Raw genomic sequence first — 25,175 nt, 5'->3', positions numbered from 1 at the left:
TATCTTCTAGAGTGCCCCTGCCATCTGAAATATGTGGGCAAGACGAAAAGACCTCTTAAACTAAGAATTCAGGAACACAGCCGAAACATAAAGAATAAAATCGACAGCCACGCTATATACAAACATTTTGAGAACCATCATAATGCTAACCCCGAGTGATTGACTTTTAAAGCCATTGAATGGGTTAAGCTAGGACCAAGAGGTGGCGATCTGGCGAACAAATTGTCCCAGCGGGAAATGTATTGGATATTCAAATTAAATACTCTACATCCCTTGGGTTTTAATGACAACTATGAGATAGCGCCATTCTTATAAGGTCATTCCGGTTATATCTTTCATCTTTTATTCTTTTAAACACTCTTCCTCTTTTGATTAGATCTTCATGTTCCACTCGAAACTCACCCTTCACACCCAGCTTATGTAGTATATTGTAAGGACCTAATAAAGTACTTAAACCTCCAGATGTTTGTTGCATTTGTCTACAGTCAAACCACACTTGTTACGCCCAATCTCGTCCGATCTTGGAAGCTAAGCAGTGTTGGGCCAGGCCAAGTACCAAGATGGGAGACCTCTTGGGAAAACCTGGTGCTGTAATACCTACCAGGGAGTTCGTACCAGAGAATCATATGGTTCATGCAATAAGTAGCAGTTAGCACTTTAGCACTTTCCTGCCTATATCTGGCACTTATCCACTTACTCACTATAAGGTTAATCCTACATAAAGTGACACCATCCACATGGACTTTTAGCAATAATTATCACAGTGGGTAATAGCAATTTACTAGCATTATCTTTCCTATTATAAATGAAAGCATTGTATATTTAGCATCACTCTAACTCACCATTACTATTTTCTATTTAAAGTGGCAATATAGTATGTACATACATAATTCATTATTTATTTAAAGACCTTAATTAGTTCTTTCTTCGTTATTCACTCTGATTTATTATGTATCACTAAAATCCTATAATCATCAGTCACCCTGGCACCAATGTATATGAATACAGCCTTGAGTAGTTTTAGTTACTATGTTTTTGTATATTTTCATATTGGAATCCCTCCGGCACGGAAAATCCTTAATGAAATGGCCACAAGATGCAATACACACAGAGTTTACTGAAAAAATCTCCTACAAAATGGCCGATGGCACACGCTATTACGGACACATCCACAAGAGCTATGAGGAGAAACCCCCTGAGCTCTACAGTTACCTGGCGCATGCGCGGCCAACAGAGAAGGTCACCACATATCTAGAACACTCAAAAGCCGGGCATGAGCAGTAGCGCTATGAGGATGCCGGAAACGTGGCGGAAGTGCCGCAATTCACGAACTTTATCTGATATAAATGCTTCTAGTCATTTAAAAATGTTTTAAATACAGCGTTCTTGCCTACCTGATGTTTAGCTCACTCAATAAATATATGTTCAGTCCATTTTTTGTGTTCTTACATGTATAGCCGTTTTTAATTGATTAAATAGCAGGAAGTGATGTCAAAGATCACCCTGGCAGGCATACAGGTATAAATATAGGTCTGAATTAATTTGCCCTCCACCCCTTGAAGAAGTCACATTGACGAAACGCGTTGAGCTACCTACCTCCTACTACCTCATAAGTTAAGGATTTTTTATATATAAACCTTTTTTATATCTCCTCTTTTATATATATATATATATCTTTTTTTATATATATATATATAATTCCCCCCACTATTATATATATATATATATTTTTTTTTTCATATACTTTTATACCTGTACTACCGACCTTTTAGTGTATAAATCATATGTCCATATATGTATATTTGTCCTTTTTACCATTGTTATACCCTTTTACTGTCATCCCAATAAATACTTTATTTTATATCTAACTTATCTTATCTACAATAATTGGTCGCCAATATCTTTTTATATTGCTATCCATAAACCTCCAAGTAACGTACCATTACTTTTACTAAAAGATAGGCTGACACCTTTACAACAAAAGGGAATATTATTGTGAGTTACCATCAATTCAGCACAAGTGGCGCCTCTTTTCCAAAACAAACATATATATATATATATATATATATATATATATTCAACAATACCTCTTGATCACGCAACATTCCAGTAGAAAAGAAGAATAGAAATTGGGCTGCTTTACTCACCTAGTTCACAACAACACAACAGCAATAGTGAGTTAGCACCCTAGGGTACTGTAACAATGATGACCAAACTTGGTAACCTATACAATGCCCGTACAGAAATAATCATTTCAAGTCCAACAAGAAAGTACTATTGTTTCAGTAGAAAATGTATTAACCCTTTGAGTGCCAACGGGGGAATGCAATCCCGGATCACGGCTGTCGATCCCTCTTGCCAGCCGTGATCCAGGTCCATTTGTGGTTTGCCCAATTGCAAATTGGCAGGCAGGATTCAAAGTCCCACCTGACGATCAGTGAAAAGGGGGCGTGTCCATGAAACGGCCATGGATTGTCGATCTACGCCCGGGATTGCGACAATCCATGGCCGTAATCGGCAGAACAGGCCAGACAGCTTCTAAAGTCGGACTTGTTCTGCCGTGATCCCTCTTCAATGCTGTCGGTAAAGACAGCATTGAAAAGAGCCCGCTGATATTTTCCCTGTCTGGAATAGGGGCGGAGGATTGCATACTCTCCCATTATCTCTGTGAGAGATGTTCAAAATATTCGCTAAAAATGCCAACGTCTCTCACATTTGTTATATAAATGCAAATAAATAATGTTGTGTAAAAATAGATTATATTTCCTATATAAGGTAAACATTACAGTTCATTATAATCAAGAAAAAAAAGTTTGTTTTTTCCACACCTATTATATAGCAATATATAATGGTAAGATTTGGTGTACAAGTCATAGAAACAGAGAATTTGACGGCAGATAAGAACCACTTGGCCCATCTAGTCTGCCCCTTCCTTTAACTTAATCTTCAAATTTTGACAGAGTTTATCCCTCTACATCTAATTAGTTAAATCTTTATTTAATCAATAATTCAGTATACACAATAAAGAATGATAAAATTTGACTACATGGATATTTTTGTTGAACATTGCTAATTCACATTAAATATATATGGCAGCTATTAGAGATACAATGATGGCAGCACTGGATAAAACCTGCACAATATTGCATAGGGATTTCACTCCTCAATGCACATTAACTGTGAGCAGAACTCCCTGTGCTCTGCTTTCATGATGTGCCCCTATGTGTCATAATGGCTTATTTACCATTTAGTATGTACATTTTAGCAGATGTGCATACCAGTTTATGAGACAACTTCTTGCTATGGAAGGCCAATACAAAAACTAATTCCTTTTTTTTAATTTCCTTAGCATAAAATATTGTCAGACAAATACGCCTTTTGTACCCGAATGGAAGTATTATTCATCCAATACAGACTTCAGGATTAAATTACCGCTCAGGCTGGATATTAAATGCAGGTGATTTGCTTTATAATTCATACCTCAAATAGGAATTGTCAAGTGTTTCACAGATTTGCTTTTTACAGTCACATTTATAGTATATAACCGATGTCTGAAGCATTTACAGAAATGTATGACAATCTTTAATGTTATCTCCAAATGTGCAATAGACTTGAATTATACCATTGGGGGTTATACAAATCCTGAAGGATCTGCAACAGGAAGCAAAAAGTACAGATTATGGGTACTTTGAACATGCGCAGGACCCATTCTGCGGTGTGCAAATGTGTCCTGCAACATAGCACGCAGTCCAGAATCAGACTGTCAGTGATCGACAGTCTGATTACAATTGGGGATGGGGTGACAACAGCCTCAGTTTTTCCAAATGGAAGCGTGTAACCGCCATTTGGGGGGGTGAAGAGTCCAGGGATCGCTGTGGTTATAGAGATTTTATTTCCTTTGCGATGAGCAGCTTGTGTGTCCCCATGTTTGTCACAAGCCACCCAATGATGGGTGAGTGAGCGATCCAATACTTGTAATAGATGCCTCCTGCTGCATTACCATCAGTGGCGGTTCTTACCTATGGGCTGCAGGGCTGCAGCCCCCCCCTCAGGTAAAATCTGCCACTGTCTGTAAGACTGGACTGGCTGCCTATTGGAAGTCCAACCTGCCAGTCACCAAGGCAGTCCCATTGGGAGGTGTTCCCTCCCTCCAGGATGCCTCTCTACAGGCTGCCGAGCGGCAGCCCCTAAAATCTGGGGATTGCCTATATGCAGTACAGACATCAGTACTGTGCACGCGGCGGTCCCCGGTGCCTGTCATCTATATTATACAGGTGCCAGGACCCTGATTCCCCTTCTATGGGCTTTTGCTGAAGAAGCCCATATAAGCAGGCTGCGTGCGCAGTATAATGGTTTGTACTATACATACAGCTCTATCACTGTTGCTTCCAAGGAATCTGCAGTGATAGCAACTCTACCCACATTTGAATCAGTCCCATAATTAGCTGCAGCTCACATCACACCTTAATCACTGCCCTTACAGCTCACACGGCTGTATCACACATCACTGCCACCGTGCTGCTCACTATCCCCTACATCTCACTGATCCCATCATACCTGACTTATCACCCTGCAGCTCACTCCCCTTATAAACAGCCAGCCCACACTGTCCCATAACTCCTTACCCTGGAACTCACTCCCCTCACAATAGAGACAGAGGCAGGTAAAGAGAGGTAGCTCTCAGGGGGTGAAAACACAGTGAACTGCTTAGCCACCCTTCAAACACCGCCCACTGGCCATGTAAATGCCTGACCCCCAACGCCCAGCGAATAACCCATTCTCTGGGGTACTTTGGGGCATTTTGGTGGGTACTCCTAATACCTTCTCACCTTGGAGGGTTGCTGTGTCCTGATTATTACTATATGGGTAGCCTACTCCTCCCTCTACACTGCTCGTTTGGGGTACGGTATACTGCTCAGGAAGCAGCTCCCCACATGTCTGTCATCAGTGCAGTCCCACTCTGCTCCACATTCTCTGTCACCAGGGAATCTGCATAATCACCCCCGGCCCTCATGTCTGCCTATTCCAGGAGTGAGCCACCTCCACTCTGCCTCTGCCAATATCACTTGGAACTCCTGATACACAGAGGGAATTGTACAATGTGCTCCAGCTGCTGCTCTCCAACTCTGGTCACTGGCAGGGGCGGAACTACAGGCGGTGTAGACGGTGCAGTGCACCAGGGCCCAAGGAGTTCTTGGGGCCCGCTGCCATCTGCACCGCATCCTGCCGTCTCCGTGTTTTTTTTTTTTACTTAAATGTCATTGCCATTAATGCGGGCTGGATGGGATGTTGCGTGGCGGCAAGGGGGGACGGACGGATCGGATCTCTGCTGTGGATCCGATCCGCTGCCCTGGTGCGCCCAGTGACAGCCGTCACAGCCGCCGGCGCTGTAGATTCAGTGCGGGCTGTGACGGCTGTTTGTGCAGCCTGCGCCGGATGCGCACAGGTGACCTCAGCCTGCCCCGCCGCAGAGGTCACGGAGGTGTACTGTCACTGTGCTGCTGTTCGGGTATGTGCCATGTGATGTTCTATGAGGCTAGCTGGGGCATGGATGATTGGAGGTATGTTAAGGAGTGCAAAAAAGGGGTATTGTAATGTAAGGTGAGTGTATGGAGGTGTGCTGAAATGGGTGAGGAGCGCTGTGCTGATGGCTGTGGTAGGATGGGGGTGCAGTGCTGCGATCAGGGTGGGTTCTGTGAAGGGAAAGGTATGATGTGGTAGGAGACTTGTGCTAGAATGGGAGATGGGTGCTGTGTTGTGAAGGGGAATGGGTGCTTTGATGGAAGAGGGGTGCTTTGCTGTAATGGGTGAGAAGTGCTGTGCTGTGATGGGAAGGGGTATTGTGTAGTGAGAGTTGCTAAAGGAATAAAAAGGGTGGACAGTAGACCTATCAAACAAAAGAGAGCTGGGTCCTGGGGGGAGCAGCGTATGGGCACTCACAACCCACCTACATGGCTCTGTGCAGAGTGCACTCAGCTCCTTGGTTGCTGAGGTACTCAAATAAGTGCTGAAGGACATTTGAAATATGGCTCCTGCGGTGTGCAGCAATGTGTCATGGGCACTACATTGTGCGGCATAATGTGTAATGGGTACTGTAGTGTGTGACAATGTGTAATGGGCATTATGATATTGGGGGAGGCGGGCGCGAAGCATATTCTTGCACCTGGGCCCACAACTCACTAGTTCCGCCTCTGGTCACTGGGAACAGAGGCTCTGCCTGCTCATACCAACTTTCTCCATCACTGCTCCTAAGATGGCTGCTCAAACTGTCAACTCTAGTCTCCAATGGTTTCCCCAAGCAGCATAAGCCAGGCCCTCCCAGTGCATCTGTATGAGTCTCCATGCAGCCAGCATGTGGGTGAGTTGCCAGTCAGCATGTGCTGGCTTTATAATTTCAGTCCCACTGTCACCAATGTTGTTCACTATGGACATACAGTAGGCAGCAGCATAACTCCAATCTAACAGTTAACACAAGAAATTTTACCAATAACAATGGAAAATCAGGCGCAATGTGTTAAATAATGAATTGGTAAGTATATATGTATATATGTTAATATCTCTCGGTCCACAGCTTAAATGGCTGCTCCCAATCAACTAGAAGGCCAGAGATGCCTATCTAGAATCAAAACAGAAGAACTAAATTAAATAAAGAGAGCGCGCACTGTGTTGATCTGTTATTTTTACTCAATAAAAAATTAAATACAATAAACAGTACATAATGTTAAAAAATACACAATATTAAAATGCATATGCAGATACAATTGATATATATAGGCCTCCGACTTGTCAGCTCCCAGCGCCAGCCCTTTTCCACCTTGGGGCCACGCTGGTTGTAGCAGACGAGCGGGCGCCCGGCTACTGAGTCTGCTCCCGATGTCAGCTCAACAAACACCAGAGCACTATCGGTGGTAGCGGACTCTTGTAACGAGTTCAATTACATCACACCAGGACGAGGACTACAAGGGGTAATATTTATGTCTTTACATAGGAACTAAGACAAATGTGTCAATTTAACTCCAATCTCCCTATACAAAGTTACGATTGACTTTTAAAAGGATCCATTCTTTGAACAGAGGCATTTTTCGCAATATTCAGGTTCAATATCAAGTCGGAGGCCTATATATATCAATTGTATCTGCATATGCATTTTAATATTGTGTATTTTTTAACATTATGTACTGTTTATTGTATTTAAATTTTTATTGAGTAAAAATAACAGATCAACACAGTGCGCGCTCTCTTTATTTAATTTAACAGTTAACACAACTGTCAGGTTGGTGTTTCACACAATCATATCGCTTGGATGTATTAATAAACAAAATTATGGACAGGGGCTCTGTAAAGAAGCCAGTATCTGCGATATGCTTAGGGAGCTGCTGGGCGTGTCTGCATATGTGCGGTCAGACTTACCACATGTGCACAGCCACCACTTCCTGGGAAAGATCCAGGGTGAACCATCAGACAAAGAATAATGGAGAGAGGGAGAAGGAAAGAAGTTGTTACTGGATGCACTCTTGTTGGACACTTTATGTATAGTTTGAGATTGTATCTAATTTTGGCTGAGAGCCCAGATTCTGCACATAGGAAAATAATGGCCAGTGAATGGTACAGATTGGGTCAGGCTAAAAATAGCCCAGAACAAAACCTACAAATACCCTACAAATACCATGTGACATATATAGGTACTGTCAGTGCCCAGTGGGAATGTACCCAGAGATTTCCACATTTCAGCTACATCCGCCTATATTTTAATCTTTAAAAACACATTCTTTATTTTCTTTGTATCACTTAATGTATGTCTGTTGTCAAAAAATCTTTTAACCCTTATTTCGCTACGATAAGTGGGTGTCTCCATAACCAAAGTTTAATAATAAAGATAATAGAAGCCCCACGTTTTTACATTCAATGCCAGGATGGTTTCCTACTGACACTATACATAAAGTGTCCAACAAGAGTGCATCCAGTAACAACTTCTTTCCTTCTCCCTCTCTCCATTATTCTTTGTCCATTGACCAAGTTGGCCAGGATAGCACCCCGCGATTATTGCAACATCAATAATAAGCGGCACATTGCCCGTACATTTAAGGGCATAAATCCTACTTGTGTGCAGAATCCCCACAAACCCCTTCTTTATTGAACCATCAGACAGCTGATATTGCAGTGAGTAGCCCATTGGATACATTAGGCTACCATTTTAAGATGGTGATAGCTGTGGGGCCCAATATCAGGAATGCTATGCTTTCTGGATATCGGTAAATAAGGTAGCATCACATCCCCTTAGAAATCTATGGTGGATGTGGCTACGGGCAGTAATGGAGGTATGGCAGCAGGTATCAGAGATATGTACTGTGGTCCTTCCTTCATACTGTACATTGTATGCCTTTCCCCAGACTAGTTTGAGGATGAACAAAAAACACCTTGGGTAAATTTACTAAGATGGGAGTTCTATTGAAGATGGTAAGTTGCTCTTTGCAACCAATCAGATTGGATCTATTATCTTTTAGAATGTGCTAAATAAATAAGAATTAGACTTAGTAATTAGTAAACTTTTTGCAGTTGATTTTCCCCAAAGACACCAAACTTCCAGTCAGTAATCTTAGTATATAACAATAAAGTAACATAAATTGTACATTTTTCCACATGAACTGCAAAAATCAGTTACTATGTAAAAGCTCTGACCAATGAACACTTGCATCTGACATTGCTCAAAGGTGCCCAGTGTGAGTTCTCTGTAATAGCTGTATGTCCAAAGGCAAGAGAATGCAGACTGAGCCCAAAACTGGGACCCCTCAAATGGACAGTGGCATAGTGGCATGAACATGGCATGTGCCCTAGGTGGCAGGACAGCTTCTGGGGGGAGCTTGCCAGAGTGCCAGTTTTGGGAATCGGAGAACCAGAGGTGGTAGCAGTGGCATAGACACGTGCAAGGAATGCAGTAGGGGCGATGGGGAGGAGAAGCTGGGGCTGCTGGACTTAGCAACAGTGTGTGCGGGGAGGACTGGTTGTCCCATGAAAGCACACCCCAGGGTGAAGTAGCGAGGGCTGCTGTACTTGTTACATCTCTGCAAACTGATATTATAATTTAACATATTTGTACAGTAAGTTATGGTATAATGCTCCAGAATGTAATACAGTGCAGTGCATGGAACTGGTGTAAAGATGGTGTTACCCAATAGTAGCCTATGGGCTTCTTTTCACATTTTGCATTGAGCGGGATCCAACTGAGATCCAATTTATTGGAAGAGCTCAACTTAAATCTTTATACATGCAGCATTAGCAGGGCCAGTGCAAGCCCCGTCAGCGCCCCAGGCAAATCCCCCCCTGAAAGGCCGCTCCCTTCTGGGGGGTGGGGGTGCCACACGGAGATTGCCGCACGGGGATTGCCCGGTGGTGGCGCACAGGGATTGCCGGGGGGGGGGGGGGGGGGGTGCCGCACAGGGATTGCCAGGGGGTGCTGCGCACGTGGATTCCAATGACTAGCTGGGGGGAGGGGGCGGCCGCCATCCGCTGACAATAATTAACGGGCATGCGGCATATCACTCACCTGCTCCCTGACCCTGCACCCTGCTGGGATGACTTCCGGCGCTGCTCAGTACTGCCCTCCAGTGGCCAGCGCCCTAGGCAAATGCCTAAAGCTGCCTAGTGGTGGCGCCGGCCCTGAGCATTAGTAAACATACAGCATTCATAAACATCATTATGCATGTGATTAATGGGTGGATGCAACCCACCATATATGTCTACTATATAACTTTATAAATCAACAAAACAACAAGTTTATCAATTAAAAATAATTTGTGTTTTAATTCTAAAATTGTAATCAACTAGTGCCGTTAGGATAATAATCCTCTAAACAAAATTGGTTAGCACTTTCACTTTCACTTGGTATACTAAAGATGTGACTGTTTACAAAAGCCCAGACTACTGTAAAGTATGCGTAAGGGATATTTTTTAATAATTACCATTTATGAAAGGTCCAAATGTAGACCTAATCTACCACCTCACTAAAATGTTATTGCTCCTTGCTGTTTTCTCTGTTCCAAAGTTATTCTTCTTGAACTCCATCTCTCTGATTCTGGATAACACCCTGCTGCATACCTCCCAACTTTGGAGGAGGAGGAGGCGGAGGCAGGACGACTTGCTGCGCGCCGGAGGCATGCTGAAAATTCCGGGGGCGTGGCCTAATCCCGGGGGCATGGTCTATACTCGCGGCTCTCCCGCGATGCCACGCCCCCATTTTTACGATATGGGGGCCTGACCCAGAGGCTCTGTGAGCCTCTAGCCATGCCCCCAGCCCCCTGCCTGCGGGAATAGACGCTTGTGCGCATGCGCACAGCGTTTATTCCCCGCTGCTTAGCCGACAGGGGGGACTCCCAACAGCCCCCCTCACCGCAGGACACTGCCAGCCGCAGGAGGGACAGCGGGACAGGCCCTGATAATCGGGACTGTCCCGCTAAAATCGGGACTGTTGGGAGGTATGCTGCTGTCCTCTGTCCTACAGCTGTACAGTTCTAATTCACTAACATGGTTTTAAAGCTTAGAGCCTAACTTCGGTTGGGTACACACTGGTCAATATATCTGTCATCATATCGATTAACAATATTATATATAGGGTTGGCACTGCATTGCAGCTGATGCTGATATAGCTGCAAAATATATTGGTGCATCTGCATGTATGTATAGGTGATCCAGCTGACCTCCTATACACTGGCTGCAGGGACTGCTAACAATGACATCCTAGCTGGACAGGAAACGAAAATGCCTGCCCAGTTATGACACATTTCAAGATGAGAGTGTATAACTTACCTTATTGCCCATTCTGTTGGCTCAATGGCAGGTCAGCGGATACAGTAGATCTTTTAAATGTGTACCAAACATAAGAAAATATCTAAGTATGTATCCAACTGCCTAACTGGGCGGTATACTGTTCCAAAGATCACATCCCTTATGTATTTAATTCTAAATATATTGTTACATCATGTGTATTTGTACTGTACTGTGTAGTTTATTTAGTATGATATTACAGTATATATCATATCGGTTATAGAAGCATCTGTGTCTAGAACTGTGAGACAAACAAAAAGAGTAACCAGCGCTGGCTTACTTTTTCAAATAATTCAAAAGGGTGACGTTTCTTTTAAATCACATTTTTTTAATAGAATGATAAAAGCATGCATATTATGGACACATAAAATATATAGGTACTTGTATACTATCACGGCTCCCACGAAGTGGAAATACTGCGCTACCACCGTGCGGCGGCGCGGGAAGCACTTCTGACTCTGAAAACACTGGGCGCATGCTGATTGGCTGAATCTCAGCCAATCAGTGTGCGGCCAGTGTTTTCAAAGTTAGAAGCACTTCCCGCGCCGCCGCACGGCGGTAGCGCAGTATTTCCACTTCACTGCAGGAGTGCAGGGACCCCGGCAACATCATAATCAGCGCCGCAGGGACCTCCAGGCTCTCCCTGACCACAGGTACCCCCGCGCCGCACGGACCCCCCTGCCAGCTCCCCGCTGCACCCACAAGCAGTGGGGAGCTGGCATAGAAACAACAGCGCCCGCAGACCCCGGCGCCTCCCTGCCACCGTGGGGGCTGCGGCCCTATAGCTACGCCACTGCTCAGGAGTATATCTGGTGTCAAGGGTATGTGGATTTGGAAGCTTCCGTAATTTACAGCTCCCATTGGCTCCCTGATGTTGACTCACAGTCTCATCCCTCCCTAGATGTAAATAGAACTGAGAGATCAGAGAAACATACTCTTTTCTAGGACAACCCCACCCATGCCTCTTGCCTTGCATACCCAGCTTCATTTCCTGAAGATACATAAAGGGGCTGATATGAGAAGAAGACCAATGAGTGTCAGGGTGGGGTTGTTGGACAGATATGAATAAGATTAATATGGCATGCTTGGGATAGGCATATTGATATCCTTACAAAAAAATAAGGATCAAATATGGTTTAAGGTAACATGTTTAAAAAATGGGCAGACTAGATGGGCCAAGTGGTTCTTATCTGCTGTCAAATTCTATGTTTCTAGGGAAGAGAGCAAGTAAAAGACACACCTGTGGTGTCCCATTCCACCCCAGGACACCTCTTGGGGGAGATGTTTCAAGCTTTGGAAAGGGATAATGTGCCAACCAATCAGCTTCTAAAACAGCCTCTAAAGTTACTGGAGCTTGGTTGGTACTCTATCTTACTCCACTTTATCTTCTTTTAAGGAGAGAGAGAGAGAGAGAGAGAGAGAGAGGAAAAGGGAGAGAGAGAGAGAAAGAGAGAGAGAGAGAGAGAGAGAAGGAGAAGGACTCCAAATGCTTTACATTTGCCTTTAGAGCACAAAATACAAAATAAGGTAAAAAGTAAATATTAGTGAACTGTTTGATTAAACAGGTAAGTCTTGAGTATTTTTGAAGAATTCTAGAGTGGAGGGCTCTCAAATTGTACGGATTAATTTAATTAATACGGTGAAGTATGCATGTATTCATAACATACAGGACATATGTCAATACCATACTTTCTCTTGTGTATATGACACTTTATTACATGATTATACTGTGTACAAATAATGTAAAGTTACATTATTTAGCTTACATTGACACACCAATTCCGTACACCCACTTTATTCAACTCTCATGCTGTGGGCCTCAATCTGGTCCATGACACAATTTAAAATGGCCAGCAAATGTTTTCCCGCTAACAGCATAAATATACTTTTTAATTTCAAAAAGTTTTTTCAATTTACCTCATAGAGAATTGCATGTTTATTTGTTTTTATTGCGCATTGTGGAGTCATGATATATAATGTCTCATCGGCAAAGTGAAGGGACGTACCTCCCATTTAGGTAACAGATGAGAATAAAATAATAAATAAGCAAGTTAGAAGGATATTTAGAGGGATGGAGGGTGCGAGACACAAGAACAATCAAGCTGAAAAAAAAAGGACTTTACCATAAACAGTATTTTAGTCTTTTTTTGCAGTACAATGTTTTGTGTAGTAAAACTAAAATGTCCAGCACATCAAATCTCCCTCTTAAAATAAGTCAAATGTCACTTCTCTACACTACTCACATGCTATATCTGCTCCATTACATGGTATGAGTATACACATGTCCATCCTCGCATAACCTTGTGCATGTTCAAGAAAAAAACATGTCTACCTTTTGACCGTTGACTTAGCCATTGTCGACCTAATGCTTTCATCCATGTTGACTTTAGAAATGTCTGCCTATTTCAGGTGTCAACCTAAGCCATGTCGAACTTCTGTGGTCAATCCAATGCATGTTTAACCTTGGTTGGTCGACCCAATGACCCCATGTGCCAGTGTTGCACAGTTGGACATCCCTTGAGATGCATTTGACTGAACATATACACATACATGTAATTTTCTATGCTTGTATATTTATTGCTTACATTAAGAGCACAAGTGTGTTTAGGTCAAAATGATCTCCATTTATATTACTTTCGGACATAGTCTTCACATGTAAAAAAATTGGAAAATAATAAAATAAAATAAAAATACTTTCAATGTGATTTCGGACTACAACAAAAATGAATAATTGTATTAAAACGGTTTTCTAACCTTAAAGAAAACTTCATGATGTATTATTGCTGATGTCCAAATAAAATGTTATGCTATATTTTCATATACAATCAAGTCATTGTACAGCATGAAGCACAGCGACCATCAAATATATACACAACTCACAACCAAGCCAAAAACAGTAGTACAATTTGCTAAACACAGATTCTTATTGTGGATACAGCATTCAGTACTATACATTGGCTTTGCTCTCTGCCTTTAGTATCTGCAGAAAGAGCTACACTATGAATCATTCATAGTTTCCCAGCTGAGAAGGGCTTCAAAGGGGGTGATTCTGATTGGATGTCCTATGAGTATTACCACGCTGCAGAATCCCTACACCCCGAGCACTGGAGAGTTGAGGATGTACTTTCATCTGTGCCTCCGAAGTGTATGGGGTCACAGTTCACCAGGAGATAACGATGTAGATGTACATTCAGAATTAGCTGCAGAGATACCTGTGTAGAGCAGTGTAGAAAACTGAGCCAGCTCTATTCCTTGTGGATGCTAAGAATCAATTACTGTATTCTGAATACAAGGTTGGCTGCAGGGGATAAACAGATGTCAGAAGATGTTTCCCTAATAAGACCCCAGCAATAGAGTAGCATTGTCACTTTCATTTTGCATTAAGAAGATCATTTCCTTTTATGGGACCAATTTCATTACACAGTTACTGATATTCTGTGAAATTCTTTATATATAAAGCCCATTTATAGCTAAATGGATGTAGGATACCGATTGGAACCCTCACGTCTGGCATATATTACATTCCTGTTCTTTTGAAATACATTTTCATGGAAAGAATTGTAAACTGTTTCATGTAGAAAATATGCATAGAACTGTATAGACTCATAAATAACAATAGAACAATATAACTGTATACATATAATAAAACTGCAATGGTTGTGTCTACATATATCTTTTTGAGAGATATACTAGTAATTTACTAAAGGCTACGGGGGGTATTAAATCCCGGTTGCTATTTGCGACAGGGGAAATAGCGGATACTACCTATCCAATGCTGTCTTTCCCAACAGCATAGAAGAGGCAGATTGACAGAATGGGTCCAACTTTAAAAGCAGTCGGCCCCGTTTTGTTGATTGTGGCCGTGAATTGTCGTGATTGTGGCCGAATCTCGACAATTCACAGCTGTTTACGCAGACATGCCCCTTTTTCACAGATCGCCAGGCAGGCTATTCAATCGTGTCTGGCGATCTGCGGTTGAAAAAAAAAATGGCCCAGGGTCACGGCTGTCGGGCCAGATCGACAGTCGTGACCTGGGATTGCATACCCCCCTAAATTGGAATTTTTGTCTGTTTCCAGCATCAGGCAAAAACTGCTAGATGAATTTGAATTGTGTTTTCACTATTGTATAACTTAGGGCCTAATTCTGGTCGATGCGTAATTTTCCGAATTCTTACGGATGGCGTTTTTTAGCTGTCTGCGCATGCGTGTGCAACGCTATGCGCATGTGCCACGCAAGGTCTCCGTACTCGTTCTCACTAATACCGTACAGAAATGTGCAACGCATTCACTCGGGAAATATGGGCGTAATATGGAAGTCATTCGGAACTACACAGGGGCGTATTTTCAAAGTGGGCTAAACTGGGCGTAAACATGGACGTACAAGAGGGTGTGCACTAATTCTGGTAGACGTGCATTCGGACAGCACACCGACTGCACACAAACAAAAAGGCAGGAAATATGCGGTCTTTATAAGCAAGTATTGCTTTGCGGACACCACTCGGTCATGCGCTAGGCATTCGGAACGCCCAATCAGTACGGGCGCACCTGAACCAATGTCAGCTGAACACAATACAATCCACTCCTCTACTCATTACTCATTAATTACACTCTTGTCATTGCTTCAATTGGAACCATTGCAGCTTAAATGGACCATCACAAAACACACAAATATATGCTCAAAGCACGGCTGCATTCCAAACAAACACTTTTTAATGAGGTTGCCTAATTGCATAAGTGGGTCATGTGACAGATTTCGGAGTTCAGATAATAGTGGTCGGTTTTGCGAAAATACACCGCATCTGACGCGGTAAGACCGTGCAAACGCTGTAAGACTGTGCAGAATATGTGTGTGTCCACCGCACATGCAAGGTTTGGATGTCGTCCGTAAACAAGCCCAGGTCTTCTAGTGGGAGTCCGTCCGTATGCGGAGGTCCGGTGGGCATTTCTTCGGACGATGAACGCACAGCGTGGCGTGCGGACCGCTCCGAAAGAATTCGGAAATTTACGCACCAACCAGAATAACCTCCTTAGTGAGGTATGTATTATGTCAATGTGACATAAGTGAGAGGAGCTATACACTCCGTGCATGTTAGTTTAACTCAGCAATAACAGACATCCACATGAGCGAAGCCGCTGACAAACACTACTATATTAATACATTTTTAGGTACTTGTGTATTATCACGGCTCCCACGATTTCCATCTTATGGGATCTTATACAATTTTAAATTGTATACCATTGTATATGGCATACAATGGCATACGATGAGATGAGATGAGATTTTAAATTGTATAAGCACACTAAAGCAGCCCATACACGCTGCTATGAGGGCGTGCTTTCCGTGCTGTACTAGCACAGATCACATTGCATTGCATTGCATGTTCATCCGTTGTGCATGCAATTTGATGCAATTTGATGAAACCTAAGTACAAAAAGTATGTGCAAGCACATACTTTTTGTACTTAGTTTTCATCAAATTGCATCAAATTGCATGCACAACGGATGAACATGCAATGCAATGCAATGTGATCTGTGCTAGTACAGCACGCCCACAAAGCAGCATGTATGGGCAGCTTAATGGTGCTTATACAATTTAAAATCTTATCTCATCTCATCTCATCGTATGCCATATACAATGGTATACAATTTTAAATTGTATAAGATCGGGTCCCATCGCAGCACATCTCATCTCATTGCATACCATCTTAAAGGTGCCCACACACGCACCGATCCCGGCGGTGCGATGCTGTACAATGGGGTGCGCGCTCCCGCGGCACCTCATCGTACAAAACAAAAAGTATGTGCTGCACATACTTTTTGTACTAGCTTTTTCTAGCATAGCATCGCATCGTATGCACATCGGATGCACAATGTATACGATGCGATGCTATGTGTGCTAGTTAAGCCCACAACGCACGCCGGGAACGGTGCGTGTGTGGGCACCTTTAGCCTTATGGTATGCAATGAGATGGGAGCCGTGATAGTACACAAGTACCCATTTTTATTTTTTATTTTAAATGTCAGGCCTAAAGAACAAGAACAACATAGCACTTTAAAGGCAGAACTATTGAGTATAGTAAAGATAATAAAATGTTTTCAAATCCTTTAAAACACATATTGTATAAAAAGAAAGTACGCTGACAGTCACACTCAGACCACAGCTACATTTCTAGGACTAAATTTCATAAAGGAATGGAAGCTTAGATGATTGTGGGCATTTATTAATATGACCATATGATGTTTTGGATAGACATCAAGGAACAATCCAGTGGGGTGTAGAAGGGATCAGAAACAAGTTTGCATATGAAAAATATATTATACCTTTCATGGCTCCTGTTGCCACTACATCTCAATAAAGCCAAAAATAAACACAAGAGAGTAAATTGACTCTCCTCTAATACAAAGGAAAAACCTATCCAAAGCAATAGTAGTAATAGAATGCCTTGGGAACTTGGTCATAGACAAATCAAATTCACCAGAAGAACAGACACCATAGAAGACCCAATACCCAGGCTTTCCATATTAAGGACTACAGTATCTTACATGACAGGATTGCTTTACATCATGGCCATGGTCGTACATGTAGGTTGCTCTTCACCAGGTTTGTTGCTACAGTATGTGCTTTGTTGTTTTGCACTTGAATGTCAATATATTTTTATTATCTTTTATAAATGTACTACAAGTGACTATTTTCCCTGTGACTATTACGGTATTAATTGCTTTGGGTGTATACTTAAGGTATTTTATCTGTTTCGTCATCACCTATTAAACATTGTGTCCATGGTAACTAAAGGAAACATCTGGTGTGGTGGACATGTTACGGGCCAAAATATAGTCATCATTAATCTAGTGGCTCTTTAAAAGACCAATAACAAGCTTTAGATGCAGCATGACTTTTAGACACTGTAAAGAAAATAGTATAACATAAAAATCATATACTAACGAACTAACAAAGTAACCAGTAGTTTATTGGCGCATGTCTACTAATTATTCATATATATATATATATATATATATATATATATATAGAGGACAGGGGTTTGGCACTCCTTGTAACAGCAAAAACAGCAGCGCCGGTGCCTACACAGAGGATTGGTAGGAGATTTGTGGTGAGGCACTCGTGGCAATTGTAATCCAGAACAAAGCTAGCCAACAGGAGATAGCAGCAACGTTTCAATTTATTACTTCAAATTTTCGTCAGGTTACACAGAAGCAAAGATAAAAACATACCTTTATAGCACACTACACCAGAGGAGTGAGGCTGAGATGCCGGGGGTTTGGGACGACGCCCACAGGACGCCATATAATGACATCACCTGTTCAGCCAGTGCACAGTGACTGGAGAGTAGAGTTACCATCGAAACGGTAAACAAAGACAACTCCTGCACTGAGGGGAAAACACCATAAATTACAAGAGGGTGTGGGAAGGGGGAGCTGGAAAAATATATATAGATGCAGGTAGCGCTATCTGCATACATACAATCTCAGGATGACTTTCAACAAAAATGCAGGCAGCGCTGTCTGCATGCGATCTCAGACTCACTTCACAAAGGGATGTAAGAAATGTAATAACCGCAAAAATAGATGAGAATAAATGTAACAATATCATAGTGACTCAAAACAGACAATAAAACATTATAGCGGTATATACAAAAAAGGACAGTACTAATAAAAAGAAAAACAGACGATATAATGTTAGCAGCATCAAGTAAGAAAACATATTAGCAGCATCAAGTAAGAAAACATGTAAGGGCATAGCAGCATTAACGAAAGACAGCAAACGAAATTTGCTCATTAAGGCCTTTCGGCGCAATGGTGTTAAGGCGGTGTATCCACCGCGCTTCGCAGCGCAACAATTGGGTCCCACGGTCCCCACCACGGATATTGGGAGGCACCCAATCAATCATCCTATATCTGAGACTATGTAGAGGATGTTTATGCTCGACAAAATGTCTCGCCACAGGGTGTTCGCTGGCACCAGAAGTCAGTGCCTGGCGAATGGTACTCCTGTGCATGGTCATTCGCTCCTTGAATTTCCTGATGGTTTTGCCTATATAAGACAAACTACAAGGACAAATCAACTGGTAAATAATAAAGGAAGAATTGCAAGTTAGATAATGCCGGATTTTAAAAGCCTGTCCAGTGTGGGGGTGATTAAAGGTATCACCTGTCAAGAGAAATTGGCAAGTAGTGCATGCACATTTAAAACAGCCTTTCTTTTTATTGGCACCCAGCCATGTCGTGATTTGCGGTGCAGGGTCAAAGGAGACATTGGTTTTAACCAAAATGTCCTTTAAACTCCGACCCTTAGAATAACAGGGCATAATGCGATGCTCACCAAAAGGTAGAGTCGTATCACTTTTAATCAGGGGCCAATTGCTTTTGACCATGGTGGTTGTATCAGTGGAAACAACATTATACCGGTTGACCCAGGGCATAATTTTAGACATTGTTTTGTCTTTGGGTCTAGGTTGTAATAAAGATTCACGGTTAAGTTGTAGAACTCTATTTTTACATGCCAGCAAGTCTTGGCGATTAAAGCCACGTGCCAAAAATTTATCGATGAGGGCATCGAGCTGGAGATTGCAGTTGGCTTGATCGCTATTAATGCGATAATAGCGCAACATTTGAGAATATGGCAGTGACATAACAAGACTGCGGGGGTGACAACTTGTTGGAGATAGCATGGTGTTGCGATCGGTTGTCTTGGTGTACACACTGGTGGTGATTTTACCTGAAACAAGGGTCACCTTAACGTCAAGAAAATGGACCTCCACATTTGAGGTCTCAAAGGTAAACTTAATTGCATTATTGGTAGTATTGTGTTTGGATATTAAATTATGCAATAAAGCAATATCACCTTGCCAGATGGCAAACAGGTCATCTATATACCTTTTGAATACAATAAAATGATCTGCAACCAAGGAATCAGACAAAAAAATATCAAACTCTGCAGAAAACATAAAAATGTTGGCATATGACGGAGCTACGGAGCTGCCCATTGCACAGCCCCGTAGCTGTAAATAAAAAATATTGTTGTAAATGAAAAAGTTGTTATGCAAAATTAAATCCATAAGTTCAACCAAAAAATCAATTTTCACAGAGTCAAAATCACTGTGAGAAATAAGAAAACGTCTCAAGGCAGAAAGACCCATGGAGTGTGGAATGACAGTGTACAAATTTACCACATCAATGGTGGCCAAATGGCAATCGTCGGGCAAATTGGGGAGTTGGTGGAGAATCTGTAAAAAAGTGGTGGTATCCAAAAGAAAAGTCGGTTGTGTCTTGATAAGGGGCTGCAAAATATCGTCCAGATAAGTAGCTGAAGGTTGTAACAAGGACCCGCATGCCGACACAATCGGGCGTCCCGGGGGAGGGGATAAGCCCTTGTGGATTTTAGGGAGTGTGTACAGGCACGGGGTAATAGGAAAATCCGGTATTAAGATGGCTTGTATATCCTTGGAAATAATCTTGGCATCAACGCCCATCTGAAGAATGTTGGACAGTTTCTGTCGACATTGTAGAGTAGGATTAACTGTCAACTGACGATAAGTGTCGACATCAGCCAGTTGCCTCATTATTTCTGCATGATAATCGGACAGATCCTGGAGGACCACAGCCCCACCCTTGTCCGCCTGTCGAATAATGAGGTTTTTGTTATTACTTAAATTTTGTAATGCCAGCCGTTCAGATGGCATGAGATTAGGATGGACATTAGAGGAGCGTTCTATTATATCCGGTAAACCTGCATCCAGCATTCTTGAAAAAGATTTAATGCTGGCGTTGTTGGAGTAAGGTTCAAATGATGACGCTGGTGCAAACTTTTTTAATGTCAGTGGCAAAGGTGGTTTAGCTGGTTTATTGGAGCTGGGTTGGGAAGAGAAAAATTCTTGTAGTTTAATTTTTCTGACCAGTTCATGCTTCTCAATTTGCCACTGAAGATCACTAAAAGGGACAGAGGGTACGAAAGAGAGTCCATGATTAAGGAGTTTAATCTCACTTGTAGATAATTCATGGGACGAGAGATTGAAAATTATGTTCTCGGATTTGTTGGTGGGCGACCCGGACGTCCGCCTCCTCTTCCACTGCTGCCCCCTTCGGGTATGGCGCCTCTTGCGTCTGGGTTGGGGCCACCTCGACCCTTCTGGGGATGCCTCCCTAAAGGGCCGGCTTTGGCACCTTTAGTTTTGCGCTGATCAACCTCACTGTTGGAGCTGGTATTATCAGCTGATGTCTCGGAATCGAATTGATCGATATTCCTCTGCGGGCGTTGTTTATTGCGACGAAAGAAAGGTTTTCTGGAGGAATCTTCACCAGAGTTGCCTGCCAGCCACCTGTAGACAGTATGTCTGTCATAGTCCATTTGAACTTTAACCAACTTTTCTTTTTTAAAAAGAATAAGCTCCCTTTTATAAGATGCCAATTGGCTTTTCAGCCTCTCCAACCAATCAGTTTCCTTTTCAGCTACCAATGTAGCTAGATGGATAGTTTCAAAATTAGAAATTTTTTCTTTAATTGCTGCTAACTCCTTCGATGATTGCTCCACGACTAGCACCATTAAATCGAAGGAGCATTTATTAAGCGTTCCGATCCAGCGTTTACAGAACTGGGGGTCGTAGCGCCCGATCGTCGGGCAGTTCCTAACGCGGAATCCATGAGGGATCATTTTGGATTTATAATAGTCGCTGAGCGACAGAGCATGAAGATGATAGTCAATTTCCTTCTTTTTAAGGCGCAGGAGATCCCTATATATAATATCAGTTGCAAGGGATTCCTCTTCATCATTGATGCCACCTTTCAGGATTATGGCATGAATCTCAGCCTCAGAAAGGGAATGAATATCGCCTAAAGGAAAATTAAATTGTCCGATGCTCTCTTCATCAACCATATTGGATGGTGTGTATGGTACACCCAATCCAATAAGTGAGGCACAATAGAACAAACAATGAAAAAATGTAGAAATCACAGCAACCAGTCCCAGTGAGAATAGAAAATGAACAAGAGGAGGGGGATCCCAAAACAGACGGTGCTCAGGTAACTCACTGATGCAGTGAGACAAACAAATAAATGCAGGGTGCCTCAACTTGCAGGCTCCTTGTGGCAGGGGAGCAAGCAGATTATAGAGGACAGGGGTTTGGCACTCCTTGTAACAGCAAAAACAGCAGTGCCGGTGCCTACACAGAAGATTGGTAGGAGATTTGTGGTGAGGCACTCGTGGCAATTGTAATCCAGAACAAAGCTAGCCAACAGGAGATAGCAGCAACGTTTCAATTTATTACTTCAAATTTTCGTCAGGTTACACAGAAGCAAAGATAAAAACATACCTTTATAGCACACTACACCAGAGGAGTGAGGCTGAGATGCCGGGGGTTTGGGACGACGCCCACAGGACGCCATATAATGACATCACCTGTTCAGCCAGTGCACAGTGACTGGAGAGTAGAGTTACCATAGAAACGGTAAACAAAGACAACTCCTGCACTGAGGGGAAAACACCATAAATTACAAGAGGGTGTGGGAAGGGGGAGCTGGAAAAATATATATAGATGCAGGTAGCGCTATCTGCATACAATCTCAGGATGACTTTCAACAAAAATGCAGGCAGCGCTGTCTGCATGCGATCTCAGACTCACTTCACAAAGGGATGTAAGAAATGTAATAACCGCAAAAATAGATGAGAATAAATGTAACAATATCATAGTGACTCAAAACAGACAATAAAACATTATAGCGGTATATACAAAAAAGGACAGTACTAATAAAAAGAAAAACAGACGATATAATGTTAGCAGCATCAAGTAAGAAAACATATTAGCAGCATCAAGTAAGAAAACATGTAAGGGCATAGCAGCATTAACGAAAGACAGCAAACGAAATTTGCTCATTAAGGCCTTTCGGCGCAATGGTGTTAAGGCGGTGTATCCACCGCGCTTCGCAGCGCAACAATTGGGTCCCACGGTCCCCACCACGGATATTGGGAGGCACCCAATCAATCATCCTATATTTGAGACTATGTAGAGGATGTTTATGCTCGACAAAATGTCTCGCCACAGGGTGTTCGCTGGCACCAGAAGTCAGTGCCTGGCGAATGGTACTCCTGTGCATGGTCATTCGCTCCTTGAATTTCCTGATGGTTTTGCCTATATAAGACAAACTACAAGGACAAATCAACTGGTAAATAATAAAGGAAGAATTGCAAGTTAGATAATGCCGGATTTTAAAAGCCTGTCCAGTGTGGGGGTGATTAAAGGTATCACCTGTCAAGAGAAATTGGCAAGTAGTGCATGCACATTTAAAACAGCCTTTCTTTTTATTGGCACCCAGCCATGTCGTGATTTGCGGTGCAGGGTCAAAGGAGACATTGGTTTTAACCAAAATGTCCTTTAAACTCCGACCCTTAGAATAACAGGGCATAATGCGATGCTCACCAAAAGGTAGAGTCGTATCACTTTTAATCAGGGGCCAATTGCTTTTGACCATGGTGGTTGTATCAGTGGAAACAACATTATACCGGTTGACCCAGGGCATAATTTTAGACATTGTTTTGTCTTTGGGTCTAGGTTGTAATAAAGATTCACGGTTAAGTTGTAGAACTCTATTTTTACATGCCAGCAAGTCTTGGCGATTAAAGCCACGTGCCAAAAATTTATCGATGAGGGCATCGAGCTGGAGATTGCAGTTGGCTTGATCGCTATTAATGCGATAATAGCGCAACATTTGAGAATATGGCAGTGACATAACAAGACTGCGGGGGTGACAACTTGTTGGAGATAGCATGGTGTTGCGATCGGTTGTCTTGGTGTACACACTGGTGGTGATTTTACCTGAAACAAGGGTCACCTTAACGTCAAGAAAATGGACCTCCACATTTGAGGTCTCAAAGGTAAACTTAATTGCATTATTGGTAGTATTGTGTTTGGATATTAAATTATGCAATAAAGCAATATCACCTTGCCAGATGGCAAACAGGTCATCTATATACCTTTTGAATACAATAAAATGATCTGCAACCAAGGAATCAGACAAAAAAATATCAAACTCTGCAGAAAACATAAAAATGTTGGCATATGACGGAGCTACGGAGCTGCCCATTGCACAGCCCCGTAGCTGTAAATAAAAAATATTGTTGTAAATGAAAAAGTTGTTATGCAAAATTAAATCCATAAGTTCAACCAAAAAATCAATTTTCACAGAGTCAAAATCACTGTGAGAAATAAGAAAACGTCTCAAGGCAGAAAGACCCATGGAGTGTGGAATGACAGTGTACAAATTTACCACATCAATGGTGGCCAAATGGCAATCGTCGGGCAAATTGGGGAGTTGGTGGAGAATCTGTAAAAAAGTGGTGGTATCCAAAAGAAAAGTCGGTTGTGTCTTGATAAGGGGCTGCAAAATATCGTCCAGATAAGTAGCTGAAGGTTGTAACAAGGACCCGCATGCCGACACAATCGGGCGTCCCGGGGGAGGGGATAAGCCCTTGTGGATTTTAGGGAGTGTGTACAGGCACGGGGTAATAGGAAAATCCGGTATTAAGATGGCTTGTATATCCTTGGAAATAATCTTGGCATCAACGCCCATCTGAAGAATGTTGGACAGTTTCTGTCGACATTGTAGAGTAGGATTAACTGTCAACTGACGATAAGTGTCGACATCAGCCAGTTGCCTCATTATTTCTGCATGATAATCTGACAGATCCTGGAGGACCACAGCCCCACCCTTGTCCGCCTGTCGAATAATGAGGTTTTTGTTATTACTTAAATTTTGTAATGCCAGCCGTTCAGATGGCATGAGATTAGGATGGACATTAGAGGAGCGTTCTATTATATCCGGTAAACCTGCATCCAGCATTCTTGAAAAAGATTTAATGCTGGCGTTGTTGGAGTAAGGTTCAAATGATGACGCTGGTGCAAACTTTTTTAATGTCAGTGGCAAAGGTGGTTTAGCTGGTTTATTGGAGCTGGGTTGGGAAGAGAAAGGGTCGAGGTGGCCCCAACCCAGACGCAAGAGGCGCCATACCCGAAGGGGGCAGCAGTGGAAGAGGAGGCGGACGTCCGGGTCGCCCACCAACAAATCCGAGAACATAATTTTCAATCTCTCGTCCCATGAATTATCTACAAGTGAGATTAAACTCCTTAATCATGGACTCTCTTTCGTACCCTCTGTCCCTTTTAGTGATCTTCAGTGGCAAATTGAGAAGCATGAACTGGTCAGAAAAATTAAACTACAAGAATTTTTCTCTTCCCAACCCAGCTCCAATAAACCAGCTAAACCACCTTTGCCACTGACATTAAAAAAGTTTGCACCAGCGTCATCATTTGAACCTTACTCCAACAACGCCAGCATTAAATCTTTTT

At 42.5% G+C, this 25,175-nt stretch overlaps 1 pseudogene; it reads left to right on the top strand.

The window, feature by feature from the left end:
* Positions 1–477: 477 nt before the first annotated feature.
* On the top strand, positions 478–597 carry LOC146061678 (5S ribosomal RNA; annotated as a pseudogene).
* Positions 598–25,175: the final 24,578 nt, after the last annotated feature.

Source organism: Crinia signifera, chromosome 2 (genome assembly GCF_055691185.1).
Source record: "Crinia signifera chromosome 2, ASM5569118v1, whole genome shotgun sequence".
NCBI classification, from domain to species: domain Eukaryota; kingdom Metazoa; phylum Chordata; class Amphibia; order Anura; family Myobatrachidae; genus Crinia; species Crinia signifera.
Note: the sequence above shows the minus strand (reverse complement) of the source record. Positions and strands in the feature narration are given on the sequence as shown.